Consider the following 18,632-nt stretch of genomic DNA (forward strand, 5'->3'; position numbering starts at 1 on the left):
CCTGTTCTCTATCCCGATCTCTCATTGCTCCCCATTATAAGCCTTCTGTTCCTCACTGTGTGCCCTGCCTTCCCTGCCCTCTCCATGTGCTGCACTCTTTGGCTTTCTGTGGCTTTGTTTGCTGTCATTCCTTCTACGTGGAATGTCCTTCCCATGGTACTCACCTTGGGAGGCTAATCTAGGTCCTCCAGTGGCTCCTTAGCAAAGTCTGTGCCATAACTCCAGCTTGATCTCCCTAACTATAGACTGTCTGATCCTCTGTACCCTTGGTGTCAAACTCAAATAGAAGCAGGATCCCTACAGCTGCATATTGACTTAGAAAACCACAGATTAGCATTATCTATGTTGTATTTTTTATTTTGTTAAACATTTCCCAATTCCATTGTGATCTGGTTCTGCCTTCTTCACCTCCCCTCCCACCCCCCAGTGTTAGATAGCTCTGCTTTATAGCACTGTGCATAGTTCGTTGATTGGTTGATGGAATCTTCTTGTAGAATCTTAATGAACTAGGTAACTTTTGCCCTGTTATTATTTTTTTCATCATGTTTATTCTGGATAGATGAGGTTGTCAGATGACAGAGATCCTGTTAGGGGAGAGGTTAGCCAAGGTCACATAGCCAGCTTCTGGTAGAGCTGGGACCAGAACCCAGCTGTATGAAATGCCATACTACCTTTCCCCACCAAATGTACCAGTTGTGGACTACTATACCATGGAGAAAGTGTCTTCTAACAGATGATCTAAGGTTTACACCTGGGATTAGAAGGATTAACAGCCCTTGTTATTTAATCTTATCTCATTAACTAGATACCTAATTATAACTACAATATCCATGTAAATGGATTATGTTCTTCCCATCCCACTCACTACTACCACCACCCCTTTTATAAGCATCATAGAATTTGGATCTGGAGGGACCTTAAGGATCATCTGGTCTAGCCCCTTCATTTAGTATGTTGCAAGGCCTGATGTGTGGCAAGGGGGCTGTCCCCCACATGTAGTGTGGAGCTGTTGTGTGGCTTTGAAGGGAGACAGAAGAGACATCTCCAGTATCTTCTCTCCCCCACCCCTTTTCCTAGGGAAACTTTAATTCTTGCCAGGATGGAAAGCAGGAGGTTGGGGCCAGAGTATACCACTCTTCTCTACTCCCAGAGTAGACCAGAACCCCAAGCTTCGTATCTGAGGTTTGATTCCCTTTTCCCACTAAAATACTGCAGTGAACACACACAGTAATTATCAAAGACACCCATTTGTCTAAGTCACAGCAAAACAGAAAGCAGAGAATACAGAGTGAAGGAACTCTCTCATTGGGATCAAGCTAAGTCAGCTCAACCAAGAGAGAATGTCCTAGATCTCAGCCAATGGGAAACTCCCCCAAGTCTCTAGTGCAGCAAGCTAGACACGGGGCCATGATGAAGACTGCCAGCTCAGGGGCAGCTAGGTGGCGCAGTGGATAGAGCACTTGCCCTGGACTCAGGAGGGCCTGAGTTCAAATTCGGTTTCAGATCAGACACTTGACACTTACCTACTGTGTGACCCTGGACAAGTCACTTAACCCCAATCGCCTCACCAAAAAAAAAAAAAAAGACTACCATCTCCTCTCTTGTCTTTTCCTTCAGCGGGGGTTGAAGTGAGCTTGGTCCCCTCCACCTTCTCTCTCAAGCTGGAAGTGCCTCGGGTGACTACAGTGCTCAGAGACTCTCAAGCTGAAACTAAAAAGACTGAAGAGACTCTGCTCCCTCCCCCCTCCTCAGAGCAGGGTATTCATCTCCACCAGTGAAGAGAGAGACACAGAGTCCCATTCCAATGGCCTTTGGGACAGGGGTGACATATTCATGAGGAAACAGACCCAGATAAGTGAAGAGACTTGTCCAAGTCTCCACAGGTAGTCAGTAATAGGGCCAGGATTTGAACCCAGGTCCACTGGTACTGAAAACCATATTCTTTCCACTAAACTGAATGACCTCTCTCTAACTCCTTCATTTTACAGATGAGGGATCCCAGACCCACAGAGGTGTAGAGTGACTTCCCCAGGGTCACACTGCTAGTTAGTGATAAAAATGGACCTAGAACGTAGAATTCCTGACTCCAGTCCCATGCTTTTCCGCAATACCTCGTTGCCTTCTTATTCAGGACTTGCTGGTGCTTCTAAAATTAAACCTCTTTAGATGAGGAGATATTAGATGCTGCCATGGTGGCCTGTAATGAGTGAAATTCTATCATATCAACATTGGGTTGTCATCTTTCCTTGCACCTGGACTTTTTACCCACATCAAAACAAGAGCTGCTATTACTCAGTAAACGTTGTGCACAAAGGATTCTTCTCCCTAGATGCTGGCATCCACTGATTCTTGACTCCACTGCTCTTTCCACAGTTTCTCCCATCAGTGAGAATTGCTGCCTAGAAAGGAAACAGCAGGAATGATTTTGTTCATTTGTACCTCCAGGGTTTTATGTGGGGGGTACAAAGCATGAATCTGGGAGAACAGTGCTTGCTGTTGGGAGAAATAAAACACGTGGCAAAAAAAATCTCTTCCTTTTATCATCTTTGAAAAAAATGGCTACTTTGGTGTTTCTGAAGATTGGAATAACTTATCACTATTATTAGTAATAATTATAGCTCACATTTCTGTAGCAATTTAAGATTTCCAAAGTACTTTACATACATTATTTCATTTGATAACAATTCCTGTTTTAATGGCGTGTTAGCATTTTTAAAAGTCCTTTCCTTACAACAACCCCATTACATGGATAATATAACAAATATTATAATGGTATTATTTTTATACTTGCCCCCTGCTTAAAAGAAGAGAGCTATATTATAAAATTCAGAATATTTTCCCACTATCATAAATTGCTATTCTGCTTTCTCCAAGGCCCCTTTAAAAAATCCTCCCCCTGCTTGAGATGTATGAACACACTTGTGATACATAGCTAAGAGACAGTTGATACTCAAGATAATCAGGGGGATAGTAAGCAAGCACATAGCTGTCCTTGATTTGTTCCTATCGCAGGCCCAGGTGAACTGCTTACCAGGGGCCTGACAACAGCTAGCAGGTGTGATGGTGGAGCCATAGTGAGTGATGTTTGAATGACTGCAGCAATCTGGAGAGGTGTTGCAGGGGTAGAGAAGGACAGCTATTGTCTCAGTTTGATGAAAAGGGAAAGAATGGAGTCTGCAAACTCAGGGGCAGTGAAGCTTGACTTCAGTTAGTGGTAAAATTCTAGAATCTCTTTTAAAGGAAGAGTTATTGAACATCTGGAAAAGGAAGCAGAGATCACAAAGAGCCAACATGACCTCATCAAGAAAGAGCATGCCAGAATAACCTCATTTCCTTTTTGGGTAGAGTCACTGGGTGGATTGAACAGGGAGATGCTGGAGATAAAGTTTTCCTAGACTTTAGCAAAGTGTTTGAGTCTTTCATGCGGACAAGATGTGGACAAGATGGATAGATGTGGGATAGATAAGAGTACATTTTGAAGGCTTCTGAGCTGGTTGAATGGCTAACCCCAAAGAGTGGTCACTCATTAATGGTTGACTGGCAGCTTGGAAGGAAGTCCCTAGTGAAGTGATCCAGAGACCTCTGTTTCATCTTGTGCTATTTAAGATTTTGTTAATGACTTGGAGCTAACCAGATTTTCCGATGATAACAAAGTTAGGAGGCTAGCTTATTTGTTAGATGACAGGGTCAGGATCCCAAGAGATCTGGACAGGTTAGAAGCTAAGAAGTTGTGGTTTAACAAGGATAAAAGTAAAATCTTACACTTAGTGTAGTTGTCATCTCGTCAGTGTGAGAAGTCCTTAATTTTGCAGATGAGGAAACTGAGACTCAGAGAAGTTAAGTGATGTGTCTAAGATCACATAGATATTAAGTAGTAGAGCTGGGATTTGAACCCAGGTCTTCTGACTCCTAATCCATTATACTTTACACTGTTCCATATTATTTCCCTAACTTATTGCGCCTTGTTGTAAATATTTCCCTGAATATATAATCTCACTGAGAGATTACAAATGGTACACGAATAATGTATTTTGCAACCCATTCATTCTTATCCTATGTGACTCTTTTTATGCCCTTCCATAAATCTTCAATGGAGGTCAGTCACCAAACCCTTATTAAGCTCCTACTATGTGCCAGGCACTGTACGAAGTGCTAGGGACACAAGGAAAACCAAGGTAGTCCCTACTCTGAAGGAGCACATGGTCTAATGAGGGAGACAATATGCAAAAATCTATGTTCAGACAAGATGTAAACTAATCAACAGAGGGGGCACTACCAGTAATGGGATCGGGAAAGGCTTCACATAGAAGGTGGGATTTTATCTGGAGTGTGAAGGAAGCTGGAAGACAGATGAAGAGGCAGAGCATTCTAGGCATGGGGGACAGCCAGTGAAAATGCCCTGAATTGAGATGGAGGGGAGTTAAAGTGTAAGAGGGGGGTTAAAGTGTAAGAAGACTGGAGAGGTAGGAAGGGGCCAGGTTAAGAAGGACTCTGGGGGCAGCTAGGTGGTGCAGTGAATAGAGCACTGGCCCTGGAGTCAGGAGGCCCTGAGTTCAAATCTGGCCTCAGACACATAACACTTACTAGCTGTGTGACCCTGGGCAAGTCATTTAGCCCCATTGCCTAGCCCCCCCCCCAAAAAAAAAGATTATTTTAAAAAATGCCAGAGGATTTTATATTTGATCCTAGAGGTAATAGGGAGCCATAGGAGTTGATTGAGTAATGGGGTTACATGGTTAGACCTAAAGGAAGATCACTTTGACAGCTGAATGAAGAGTGGGAAGGGACACCAACTAGCTAGCTATTGCATTAGTCCAGACGTACGATGATGAGGGCCCACGTGAAGGTAGTGGAGGTGTCAGAGGAGAGAAGAGGGGCATGTGAAATGCTGTGAAGGTTGAATCAACAACAGATTGGATGTGGGGGTGAGAGGAGTCAAGGATGCCACCTAGGTTGTGAGCCTGGGGGACAGGAAGGATTGTGGTGCCCTCCACAGACATAAGGAAGTTCAGAAGAGGAGAGACTTGAGGGGTAAAGAGAGGGAGTTCGATTAGGGACACGTTGAACATCGCTAATAACAAGAGGAAAAACTTCAATTAAAGTCCAGTGAGCAGGCAGGCAGGTAAATGAACAGAGAGAATCCTAACAAAGAGAAAGAAGAATGAAGAAAACCTCAAAGAGAATCTGTAGCTCACTTAGCCAATAACATGAAAGACAGTGAATCTTTCTTGCCTGATGAAAGACAGAATCCTGTGGACTCCCCAGAGAGCATGGCATAACAACAACAAATTGTAGAATCATTCAAAAGAGAAAATTCACAAAAGAAGAAATTAGGAATCAACCTAGGTCAGAAATTAGGGCTCTCAAGGCAGAAAACAGAATTCTCAACTCAGAGCTGAAAAACACAGGTAGAAGAATAGAAAAAGGGCAGAAGCCATGCTGGAGTCGGCATGCCAGGATGGGAGTGAGCTCAAGGGCAGAAGGGAGGTGGAGAATGTAGCCACTGAGAAGAAGAGGAGGGAGGGCCCCAACTGTGCACAAAAATAACCTATGATGGGAAGAACTGGGCGGGGGGAAGGGTGACTGGGAAGGTATCAAGTAAGTGGGAATGACAAGCTGCTAGCAGAGCTTCTCAGTAGCTCAGCATAGAGCTACCCCACCTCACCACTACTAGAGAAGTAATGTACACAGTTTAGGGGAAGCGGGGCAGTGGGAGAGGTCCTGTGGAAGCAGAATAGCATCCAAGGTGTTTTAAGAAGGTATGTGCAATGTGCTGCAGGAAAAATGAATATTTTGACCACTCACATTTTTTCAGAGTGTCTAGCTCAGGGGTGGGGAACCTGCTGCCTCAAGGCCACATGTGGCCCTCTGGGTCCTCAAGTGCGTCCCTTTGAGGACAAATCCTTTTATTGTCCCACCCCCTTTTTAGCCTTTGCACTTTTGCTAAGGGTACTCATGAAGACCTGGGGTCCGTGAGTATCCAGCAGCAACTTTCACATGTTCTCTCAGAAAAGATGGTGGTAGGTGACTTACTTACACCTTTCATTTCAGTGTTAGTCAGTGGAACAAAAGAGTACCACATCCATATTCATACAGCAAACATGGTGGAACCAGGAGTCAGTAATGGGACCAGAAGGGTCCATATACCTTATAACCATATGCATGTGTATCATACTGTCATAGATCTATTATATGTTCTCTATTTGAGGATTATTGGTCAAGTTGAGTCCCAGGGTTGTAAATTTAAATTCTCAGGCTGCTATGAGATGGCTGTCCTGATATGGATTTGTTCTTCCCTAGTCAAATTGGGGGTCCATAAGAACCAGAAGAGTCCTTATTGGAATTGAATTTCCATTGTTCCTTGTTGCTTACCTCTGTGCTTGCCTTATATTATGTAGTAGAGAGTGACTTGTGGTTTGGGGATATAGTAATTAATCTGAGCTCATTATTAAAATCTTCCTGTTAAGAATGATGGCTAGTATTCTCTCAAATTGGTTTGAATGAAATATAGGCTACTTATTAGGAAATTCATGTTTTGCCAATTTTTATATACTACCCTGAAGCCTGAATCAAGGAGATCCTTCTTTAATTCTCCCATCTCATTTCGTTGTAAGTTACAATAAAAAATAGGTATTTCTCCTTTAAAGGAAAATTCACAAAACTGAGATTATCTTTCTTTTGGTATATTGGTAAGGAAACCATAGATAGCTTCCTTAGTCTTTTGGGGGAGCAGAAATTTCCTTTGATGTTATCCTTGGAATGTCATCTCTAAATTCCTATTTGTAACTCATGATAAAATGACTATTTGTGCATAAGGCCATTCAACCCCAACATTTATTTGTTAACCCAAATGACCAGCTCATGTGGGGATGCCTTCTGTAATAACTCTAATAGAAGATCATCTGACTTCTCCTTAAATACTTCTAGGACCAGGGAGCTTACTATCCTGTGGGGCAATTATAACCATTAGAAAGGTTTTTCTTTCATTCCACCAAAATTTTCCCCTCTTTCCTTCCCATTACTCTTTTTTCTGCCTTCTGGGGCCAAGAAGAACACATGGCAACTCTACAGATATTTGAAGATAGCTAGCATACCTTATTCCCCCATTTAACTCTCTCTCTCCTTCTCTCTCTCTCTCTCTTCCCCCCCCTCCCTCTCCCTCTCTCTCTCTCCATTCTCTGTCTCTCTGTCTCTCTCTCTCTCTCTCTGTCTCTCTCTGTCTCTCTCTCCCCCCTCCATTCTCTCTCTCTCTCTCCTTTCCTCTTATCTCTCTTTCTCCTCATCTCTTATTTTCTCTCTCTTCTCCTCTATTTCTCTCTGTCAAACAAAAACAAATATTTCTTTAGTAGAGTGATTTTAAATTAAAAAATACTTGGGAAAAGGTTTTTATATGAAACTCTGACCTATTGTATTCAATTTTTTCTATTAATATATACTAAATTTAATGGGATAGTAACAAAACTACTATGCTTTTTGCACTCCCCCCCAAATAGAAGCCATCCCTTATGTTATATATAGTCAAGCAAAATAAATCTATACATTGACCTCATCTGGAGATGTATGTCTTATTCTGCATCTCCTTACCAAGAGGTAGGAAGCATGCTCCATCATCAGTCTTATGGAGTAATAAATCTTTCACAGTTGTTTTTCTTCACAATTTTGTAATCATTGTATAAATTGTTCTCCTGGTTCTGCTCATTTCACTTCTTATCAGTCCATATAAGTCTTCCCAGATTTTTCTATATCAGAACATTTTGTCATTTTTTATGGTATAATGATATTCCATATATGCCGTGTTCATATGCCATAATTTGTTCATCTATTCCCCAAATGATGAACATATACTTTGTATCCATTTCTTGGCCACAACTAAAAGTGTTGCTGTAAATATTTTTGTACCCATGGGTCTTTCTCCTCTGTCTTTGACCTCTTAGGGATATGTTCCTCATAGTGGTATCTCTGGGTCAAAGTTCAGTGATTTTGGAGGCTGTGGTTCCAAATTGCCTTCCAGAATGGTTGTCCAATTCACTGTTGCACCTACAAGTTCATTTGTATTTCTGTTCTCCCACAGCCCTTTCAATAAATTGCCAATTTTCTCTTGTGTCATCTTTGTTGATCTGGTGTGAGGTAGAACTGAAGAGTTGTTTATTTGCATTTCTCCTTTTATTAATGATTCCAAGGGTTGTTTCTGTGATTGTTGCATTTATTCTATTGAAAATTGGCTCTATCCCAAAGAAATAAAAATAAGGAAAAGGATCTATATGTACAAAAATATTTATACCAGTTCTTTTGTGGTGGCAAAGAATTGGAAATTGAGGGGACACCCATCGATTGGGTAATGACCAAACAAGTGGTATATGATTGTGATAGAATACTATTGTGCTATAAGAAATGATGAGCAGGTAGTTTTCAGAAAAATCTGGAAAGACTTACATGAACTGATGCAAAGTAAGAACCATGAGAACACTGTACACAGTAACAACAATATTATATAATGATCATCTGTGAATGACTTAGATATTCTCAGCAGTGAAATTATGCATACTTTTAAATTTTATTTTTCTTGGGGTTTTTTGGGTCTGTGTTTTCTTTCACAACATGAATAATATGGAAATAAGCTTTGTATGACTGCACATGTATAACCTACATTAAATTGCTTGCCTTTTCAAGGAAGGGGGAGGGAAGGAAGGGAAGGAGGGAGTTTGGAACTCAAAATTTTTTTTTTAAATGTTAAAAATTTTTTTACATGTAATTGGGAAAAAAATAAAATTTTAAAAAATGACAACGAAGAAGAATAACTTAAAATTATTATTCTTAGTAAGTTCATGAAATTAAGATTTTATACCTATATTCTTATGTAACTTTTTTTCTCCTTTCTTCTTTCTTATTTGCTTCACACTTTAAGACAATAAGAAATATTGCATTTTTCACATTTATAATTGATATCCCATTTCTTGCCTTCACAACAGGAGAGGTGGGAGGGAGAGAAGTTAGAACTCAAAATTTTTTCTAAATGAATGTTAAAAATAAATTAAAGATTTTACTGTTCATATCCTTTGATCTACTAAGGAATAGTTCACATTCTTTTATATATGTATATACATATGTGTATATATGTAGTATGTGTGTGTGTATATATATATATATATATGTATATTTTTTATCAATTCCCCATATGCCTTGGATATTAGACCTTTATCAGGGAAATTCACTGCAAAGATACTTTTGACCAGGTAACTATTTCCCTTATTTATTCTAACTGCATTAATTTTGCTTGTACTAAACCTTTTCAATTCTATGTAATTGAAATTGTCCATTTAATCTTCTATAATTACCTCTATCTTCTGTTTAGTTAAGAATTTCCTTCCTAATGGTTTCAGAAAAACCTGGGAAGACTTGTATGAACTGATATGGAGTGAGGTGAGCAGAATCAGGAGAACAATTTATATAATAACAACAACATACTAAAGAAAAAGAACTTTGAAGGACTTAATAAGTGAAATGACCAACCCTGACTCCAGATGATAGATGATGAACTATGCTACCAAAGAGGTGATGGACTCAAGATGCAGAATAAGACATACATTTTGGACACAATTAATATGGGAATTTATTTTGCCTTGACTTTGCATATTTGTAACCAGGGTTTGTGTTTTGTTTTGTTTTGTTTTTTCAGCTGGAAGTAAGCAGGAGGGAAAGGGGAACTGAGAATAGGGTAGCTAAAATAAAAAAGAAAGAAAATAGGGCCATTAAAGCATAAAAAATAATGCACAAAAGAGAACAGAAAGAAGGCCAGAGACATAGGCAAGCAGGATACTGCTTTGAAAATTACATGCTGGGCAGACTTCGGAAAAACCTGGAAAGACTTGTACGAACTGATGCTGAGTGAAGTGAGCAGAACCAGGAGAACATTGTACACAGTAACAGCAACATTGTGTGACAGTCAACTTTGATAGACTTAGCTCTCCTCAGCAGTGCAATGAGCTAAGACAATTCCAAAAGACTCATGATGGAAAATGCTATCCACATCCAGAGAGGGAACTATGGAGTCTGAATGCAGATCGAAGCTTGCTATTTTTCCTTTTTTTCCCTTCTTGTGGTTTTTTTTCCCTTTGGTCCTAATTCCTCTTTGCAACATGACTAATGTGGAAATATGTTTAATATGATTGTACAGGTATGGCCTATATCAGATTATACATCATCTTGGGGAGGGGGAAGGGAAAGGAGGGGGAGAAAAATTAAAACTCAAAATCTTATAAAAGTGAATATTGAAAACAAAAAATGAATAAATATTTTTAAAAAGAAAATCACATGCTGAATTTATTATATGTTTTAAAAAGAAAAACAAACTGTACATAAGAGCATTGCAGTTTCATCTAGAATCCTTTTTGTATTCTGCTATATATGGAAATGCTCACTGTATTTGTTGTTAATCAAGTTCATTTTAAAATGGAAAAAAAAATACTCATCTCTTTCCCCTTTCCAGCCATAGCTCTGAAAGGCATTTCCTTCCCTTTTCCTCTAATTGGTTTATGATACAGTCTCATATTCAGGTCTTATATATCCGTTTGAAACTTATTGTTGTATGTAGTGTATGATGTTAATTGAAATCTAATTTCTGCCAGCCTTCTTTCCATTTTCTTAGCAGTGTTTTTGGTAAATAGGGAGTCTTTATTCCAGTAGTTGGTGATCTTCGATTTCCTATGTTTAATTGCTTCCCTTCAGCTTTTTCTTATGTGCCATATGTTTTAGGTCCTTCGTTCTGATTGTCCTCCTCTAGATATATTCTAATTTGTCAATGTCCTTCTTAAAATTGGGTACCTGCGATGGAACATCACACTCCAGATGGCTAGGCAGAAGAGACTGTTCTTATGTTCTGAACTAGACAGTATGCTTCTGTTAATGCATTATCTGTTGACAATAGTTCTGATTAAATGAAGCGTCTAAAAGTAGGTTTTGGAAAGGCTGAAGGGGTCAAAGATAAATTCTGCCTCCCACCAACCCTGTGGATGAATGAATCTTTTCCTTTCTCACTATACCCATCTTCTGGCACTCACTGAGGCCTGGATCCTCCCCTGACGACACAGCTTCCCTGCTTACCCTTCCTAGCATTGGTTGTACTTTTGCTCATTCCCCAGACTCTCTGGGAATGTTGCAGGAGTTGGACTACCCTTTGCTCCCTGTTGCCACTTCCAGGTTTTCCTCTAACCACCATCACTCAGTAACTTCTTCTCCTTTAAGATTCACTTCATGCATATTTATCCTCCAATCAAGATTCTAGGAGCTGTTGTCTGCCAGCCTCCAAGACACTCTCTCCTTCTTCATTGAGTTTGGTGGCAGGCTGTCTTCCTCTCCTTCCTAACTCCTGCCCTCCTTCAAATATTCCAACCTATTAATTCCTTAACTTACTCCTTTTCCATGATCTGCACCCTACCATAACAATATACAAAGATCATAATACCATCTTTATCTTGTCATCACCCACAAATGTTCCATATCCATCTTCATGAACCCTGAAATTCCTTTCATCTGATTATAATTTGTTGTCATTCTTCTTATCCCTCTGCCTTACAACTCCAAACCCTATTCTTCATCCTTACCATAACCATCAATCCCTCAACCTCTCAGTTCTTCCCCAGACCATCAGCCCTACGCTGGCTGTGTTCTCTTCTCTTCCTCATTCTGACCCTATGGTGAATCCATTCAACTGTATGTCAACCTCTTCTCTCAAGTCCTTTGCCCCTTTATTCTATAGATTATCTTATCTTTCTAAACTCTAACTTTAGATTATCCCTACCATCTCCTGCTTTTGCTCCTACTCATATGCTGTAGAAAGATGCCGGAGAAAATCACAAAACTGTGTTAACTGGGTCCACTACGAGTTTGTTACATAATCTCACCTGGGCCCTCACTGCACCAAGGCAGTCCTTTTACACCTCTTTAATCAGTTCACTAGCCACTTACCACAGTGGCTTCTTCAAACCTTTATATCCCTTCTCAGGCCTCCCACAGCTGTACCTCCCTCTACCCTTATAGCTAAGAACCTTGCCTCATATTTCACTAAAAAAATTGAGCCTGTTTACAGAAAGCTCCCTATTTTCCCCCGTATCACATTTCACATCACTCAGGTGCCTCTGGAACCATCTCCTCCTTCACCCTTTCTCCTTGCCAAGGCAAAGTCAGTTGCCCCTTCTGTCCTCCCTACTAATTCCGTAATATTCAGCTACTTCCCTACTGCTTACAAACATACTCATGGCTTCCCCCATCCTCAAAAAGCCCTCACTTGATCCATCTGTCCCTACTAGCTATTTTCCTACATTTCTCTTCCTTTTCATGGCTAAATTCCTTATGAAGGCTGTCTGCAGTAGATGCCTCTACTTCCTTTGCTCTCTCTTCTTAACTCTTTGCAGTCTGTCTTCTTACTTCATCATTCAACTGAAACTAACCTTTCCAAAGTTACTAATGATCTCTTAATTGCTAAATCTAATGGGATTTTCTGAGTCCTTATTGTTCTTGTCCTGTCTGCAGCTTTTGACAGGATCATCTTCTCTTTAATCCTCCCTTTTCTCTAGATTTTCCTAACACTGCCCTCTCTTGGTTCTCCTCCTACCTGTCTGATATTTTTTTTCTCTCTCCTTCACTTTATCTTCACCTATGTCATGTACACCAACGGTGGGAGTCCCCTAGGGCTTTTTCCTGGGCCCCTCTTCTTTTCTTCCTCCATACTTTTTTCACTTGGTGATCTCATTAACTTCTATGGTTCTAGTTATCAAGTCTGTGTAGAACCTTTCTACTGACCTCCAGTCTCGAATTCTCCAACTGCCTTTTAGACATCTGGAACCGGATGTCCTGTGGACATCTTAGACTCATCATGTCCAAAACTGAACTCGTTATCTTTTCCCCGAAACCCTCCTCTCTTCTGAACTTCTCTATTACTTGTGAGAGTACCATCATCACCACCAGTTATCCAGACTCTCAGCCCACATGTCATCCTAGACCCCTCACTCTCTTATTCCCCCATATCCAATCAGTGGTCAAGTCCCATTGATTCTACTTTCCTAACATCTCTTGTATACATCCCGTTCTTTCCTCTGACACTGGCACCACCCTAGTACATACCCTCGTCACCTCACACCTGGACTGTTATAATGGTTAGGTGGTCAGGCTCCCTGCCTCGTGTCTTTCTTTCTGGTCCAGCTTCTACTCAGCTGTCAGATAGATCTGCCTAGAAAGCAGCTCTGACCATATCAGCCCCTTACTCAGTCAATTCCAGTGACTTTTGATTGCCTCCAAAATCAGATATAAAACCCTCTGTTTGCCATTCATTGCCTTCATAACCTGTCCCCTTCCTACATTTTCTTATCTTCTTATACCTTACTCCTCCCCCACCCCACACTGATCAGTGACACTGATTTCCTGGCTGTTTCTTACATAAGATTATTCATCTGCCAACTATGGGCAGTTTCCCTGGCTGTCTCCCATACCAGGAACTCTCCTTCATCTCTGTCTTTTGGCTTCCAAGTCTCAGCTAAAGTCCTATCTTCTGGAATAAGTCTTTCCCAGTCCTCCTTAATCTTAGCATCTTCTCTTTAAGATTCCCTCCAGTTTATCCTGTATATATCTTATTTGTCCATGGCTGTTGGCATGTTGTCTCCTTCGTTAGGCTATGAGCCCCTTTCTTTGTATCCCCGGTGCTTAGCACAATGCTTGCCTTATAAGCAGGCGCTTAAGAAATGCTTATTGATTGACTGAAGACTTCAGCGTAGAGAAGAGACCAGCAGGTTGATCAGTAGCAGTAAGACCTCTGATAGCTGTATGGGAGTATGGGAATTGTTTGCATATTGGTAAGGCTCTTGCCAAGACTTTTTTCCCCATTTCTCTATAAACCCTTTATAATGTCTCATCTGTTGTACCGTAGTATTGATCCTTTCTCAGGATCTTCCTTCTGCGTATTAATGTCTTGGGGACAAATAACTTGCCATTTTTTGCTGTTGACTTTTTTTGTTTTGCTTTTAGTTGAGGCAGTGGGGTTAAGTGACTTGCCCAGGGTCACAGAACTAGTAAGTGTCAAGTGACTGAAGGTCATATTTGAACTCAGGTCCTCCTGACTTCAGGGCCAGTGCTCTATCCACTGCACCACCTAGCTGTCCCTATGCTATTGACTTTTAAAAGAGCAGATAAAAGCCAACGATAGCTATTTTGCTGAACCACAAAGGTGGTTTGAATTAGGTCTATGTTGAGGGGCATTTAGGAGCCAACAATAGGGAAGTTAAAAAAATGGATGTGGTTAGCAACATGGAATTTGGACTAGAAGAATGAGAAATGAGTAGTACATGTACAAAATTCCACTTTGGATAGATGGTACTATCGTCACCTGGTGCTGTGCAGAAGGGAAAAAATGTTTGATATTTTGTGAATGCGTTTGAGAATTTTAGAAATAAAAAAAGAAGAGATGCCAAGATATGTGTATAGGTGTAAGGTGCATTCTTGTCTAGAAGCAGCACTTCTGCCCTAAGACAGCAACATTGACCCTGTCTACCTCACAGGGTTGTTGTCAGGCCCAGAGGAAACGGGATGTAAAAGGACCCATTACTCTTATTACACCATTAGGCTTTGAGTACCCCACCCCCTTGACTTTCTCAATGCTAGACTGCTGTTCAGCCTCCTTCTTTCTAACCCTGTGTCTTGAGAGAAATATCATAAAATGGCATGATTGAAATAATTTGGTGCATAGGAGGTGTAGGAGCTTCTCAAGGTTGCTATTGAAAGTACCTGTTTGGAGAGGTGCCACTATTTTTTCCTGGTTGATTAGTGGGCAGGGTCTCAGACCAAAGGAAATGTCTTCTGAAGTGAATTTAGAAAGCAAAATACCCTCTCCTAAGTAGCCGTTCATAGATTCCTACATTACAGCAAGATCGTTATTAAGATAAACTCTGAGTTTCAAGATATTTTTTGTTTCTATCAAAATCTGAATGTACCAGAAGGTTGGAAACTTCTTTGAAATGCTAGCTGGGCACACAGAAGCAAGTTTTCTTCTTCTAATTTTAATCATCAGTGGACACGAGTATTTGCAAACTCAAATCACATTTATCCTACCTTAGATTTGGGGAAAAATCATTTACTTTTAGTTTATAGAGGACAATTCCCAGGCCTTCCATGTCCCCTGCCATTATCACCATACTCATCCTCTACCCCTCGCAATGTAACTGAGGGTCTTTGATTTCATAAATAAATATATATACACACATATGTGTGTATGTATATATGTGCATATAGGCACATATGTACACATACAAATACACAGATGTGTATATATTTGAGTCCTTTATCTTTACAGTTTTCATTTGTTTACTTGAATTGAGAATTGTTTCATATTTTTGAATAGCAAGATAAGTGCCTTGTTTTATTTATCTTTAGGTTAATTTTTTTGAAAGAATCACCTGTTCACAAGAACAACTTAATTTACTTAGTGCTTTACAGATGATAAAGTACCTTCCTTATGATAGCCTTGTGAGATATATAGTGTTTGGGGTTTTTTTGTTCAGTCATGTCCGACTTTTCATGATCCCATGGACCATAGCACACCAGGCCCTTCCATCCTCCACGATCTCTCAAAGTCTGTCCAAGTTCGTGTTTGTTGTTTTCATGACACTTATGTATCCATCTTATCCTCTGAGGTATGTGGTCCATATATGCTTAACTCCATTTTTCAGATGAGGAGACTGAGGCTGTCAGTTAAGTGACTAGGCTAAGAGTTAAGACCTAGGTTTGAATCCCATCTCTGTGATCTTAAGCAATTCTCTTAACCTCTTAAGCCTCAGTTTTCTAACCTGTGAAAGGGAGATGATGATACTTGTGCTCTGGGGTTTGTAGCCTCGTGAGGACAAGATGAGTTCAAGTTTGCAAAGTGCCATACTGATAGGAATGGCTATTATTACCCAAGACAAAGGCAAGGCTCAAAGTCATGTGTTCTGACGCCACACTCAGCACCCCTTAGCTAGACTGGAGGGTATTTTATCTTCAGGTGCCAGGCCTCATCCAAATAATTAAGACCACTGTGGACATGGAACAAGAAAGGCCAAACCTAGAACTACAGCTCTGTGGAGTCTATCCCTGCTGGGCACAGAGGGAAATAAAGGCCAAACTGGGAGAGCAATTAGGCCAAAAGCTACCTCTTGACATCAATGCGTGGCAGGGGAAGTGACTCATAATTTTAAGCATCCTCCCAAATCCTCATTCTTCTTTTTTCTTGGGATTGTTATTTCTAGAAAATGATTTTGGGTTTTCCTCCATGATTTCCTTACTGTTAAAGGCTCACTTAGTATAGGCCATTGTTTCCTAGAAACAGACAAGGGAAGAAATCTGGCAAGTTCCATAGCTAACATGGGGCAAATGGGGGTTTGCTCCAGAGTGCTGTCTTCCAGGAGCTGGCTCTGCTTCCTCTCTGGCCACTGCCATACTTGGACCTCGCTTGGCACAGCCAGCTGCCAAGTGATTTCCCCAGGCCCCCCATGATCATATTGTCCCCTGAGCTGCCACCTGCCCCTCCACTTCCTCCCTCCCAAAAAAAAAAACCAATCAGACAACTGAAACAAAATGACATGCCTATGTTGGCCACTGGCGGGCACTGTGGGTGTACCCCAGGGCTTTGGCCTGGGCCTATTCTCTCTCTCTCTGCTCTTAGTTATTAATGTTACACCTCTGAATCTGGAACTGAAAAAGCAGTCAGCTGTCCCTGGTGGGGAATGATGTCTCCTTGTTCTGATTGTTTCCTCTAATTGGCAGGCCTGACAAATTTCTAATCTGCTGTGAGCATGATGTACCCTTTAAAAGACTTTTTGCTTTCTCTGCCTGATTTCTATTACCCTATTTCCTGTACTTCTTCACTGGATCCCAAGAAGATCCAGTTAGATAATGTGTGTAAAGTTCTCTGTAAATTTCATCTGTTGTTTAGTTTGTATCATATCATTTAGGATTTATATCAGCTTATATTGTTCTCTTTTTTCACCTTACCTGTGTGTGTGTGTGTGTGTGTGTGTGTGTGTGTGTATTTTCTCTGTGAGTAGAAATCTTATCTCCCTAACTAGACCATAAGCTCCTCAGAATGGCAGTTATGCCTTGTATTTCTCTGTCAGCGAGCACTGCGCTAGCTACCAAAGATGAGCTCAGTAGAGTCCATATCCTACACCCTAACTGTGGGTGTCCCCAGGGCTTTGGCCTGGTCCCTGTCTTCTCTCTACGCTCTTGTTCAGTGACCACATGACTTCTCATAGATTCAGTGCAAATGAGCCCCTGATCCATGTGTCAGCCCTAGTTTATCTCCTAAACTCTGGTCCTTTATCACCAATTGCCTGTTGGACATTTAGAACTGTATGCCCTGTAGGCATCTGAAACTCAGCATGTCCAAAAGAACTCATCATCTTCCTCGCCCTGAAACCTTTTCCCTCTCTCAAGGATGTCACTATTCTTCCAAACTCTTGGCTTCATTTCCTTGGAGTCACCCTTGATCCCTTGCTCTCCCTTATGCCACCTGCCAAGTCTTGTAGATTTCACCTCCCATAGGCGCTCCCCTAGTTCGAGGCCTTGTCACCACAGCCTCAGATCTGACCTTGTATCAGCTCTCTCCCCTTTCTCACGTATCCTCCACAGAGCTGCCAAAGCCGAGTTCGACTATGTCATTCCCTTGCTCAAGAAACACCCTGTTGCTTCTAGAATCAAATATAGACTCTTTTGTTTGGCATTGAAAGCATCTCACAAGCTGGCCCCAAGCTTCTGGAGCTTTTATAGAAATCTTTTGAGCTCTATTATACATTATTTGTCCCCTTCACATATTCTTTGGTCCAGCCAGAGTGGGTGCCCTTGATGTGCCTCACCCCATGCCACCCCATCTCTCATCTTCATGAATGTGGGTGGACTGCTCCCTGTGCCTGGACTGCCCTCTGTGCTCACCTTTGCCTCTTAGAATCCCTACTGTCCCCCAAAGCTCAGATTTGACACCACACCCTACACCAGTGCTTCTTAAACTGTGGGTCACGATCAGCGCTAAAGGGGTCTTGAGTGGAAAAAGTTTAAGAAGCCCTGTCCTACCCGAAGCCTTTTCTAACCACCCCTCCCAGCTGCTAGGCCCTTTATCTGCAGTTCAGGCATTTTGCTCATATTTTGTATGTATCTATACGTATGCATTAGACAATGTGTGCTCCTAAAGAAGAGAAATGCTTTCATTTTGGTCATCATACGCACAGTTGCTTGCACCATGCTTAACACATAGCTGGTGTTTAGGAAATACTTGTTAATTGATTGACTATAAATCTGAAAAACCAGGAAGAGAGAGAAGGGTTTTTAATATCTTATTTTCTTCCATCCTTTCCTTGTAATCACTTTTAATATATTAAATGAATTGGAAGCATGTAGTTTCATTATATTTTGGGGGGATGGAACAGACTGAGGAGATATATGCAGAAATGATATGGGGAGGGTATTAATTCTTAAAACTGACCTTCAAAGTTACTGGTTGGGGGAGATGGGGCTGGGGTGCTCCTGGTGGAAGTTGTCTGAGAGAGGCATCAGGAGGATAGGAGGAAAGGTTAGTTCTTAGAAATTCTTACCCTAATCCCCCTGGAATGCCCCCAGGT

Source organism: Phascolarctos cinereus, unplaced genomic scaffold (genome assembly GCF_003287225.1).
Source record: "Phascolarctos cinereus isolate Bilbo 61053 unplaced genomic scaffold, phaCin_HiC Scaffold_8;HRSCAF=390, whole genome shotgun sequence".
Taxonomy (NCBI): Eukaryota; Metazoa; Chordata; class Mammalia; order Diprotodontia; family Phascolarctidae; genus Phascolarctos; species Phascolarctos cinereus.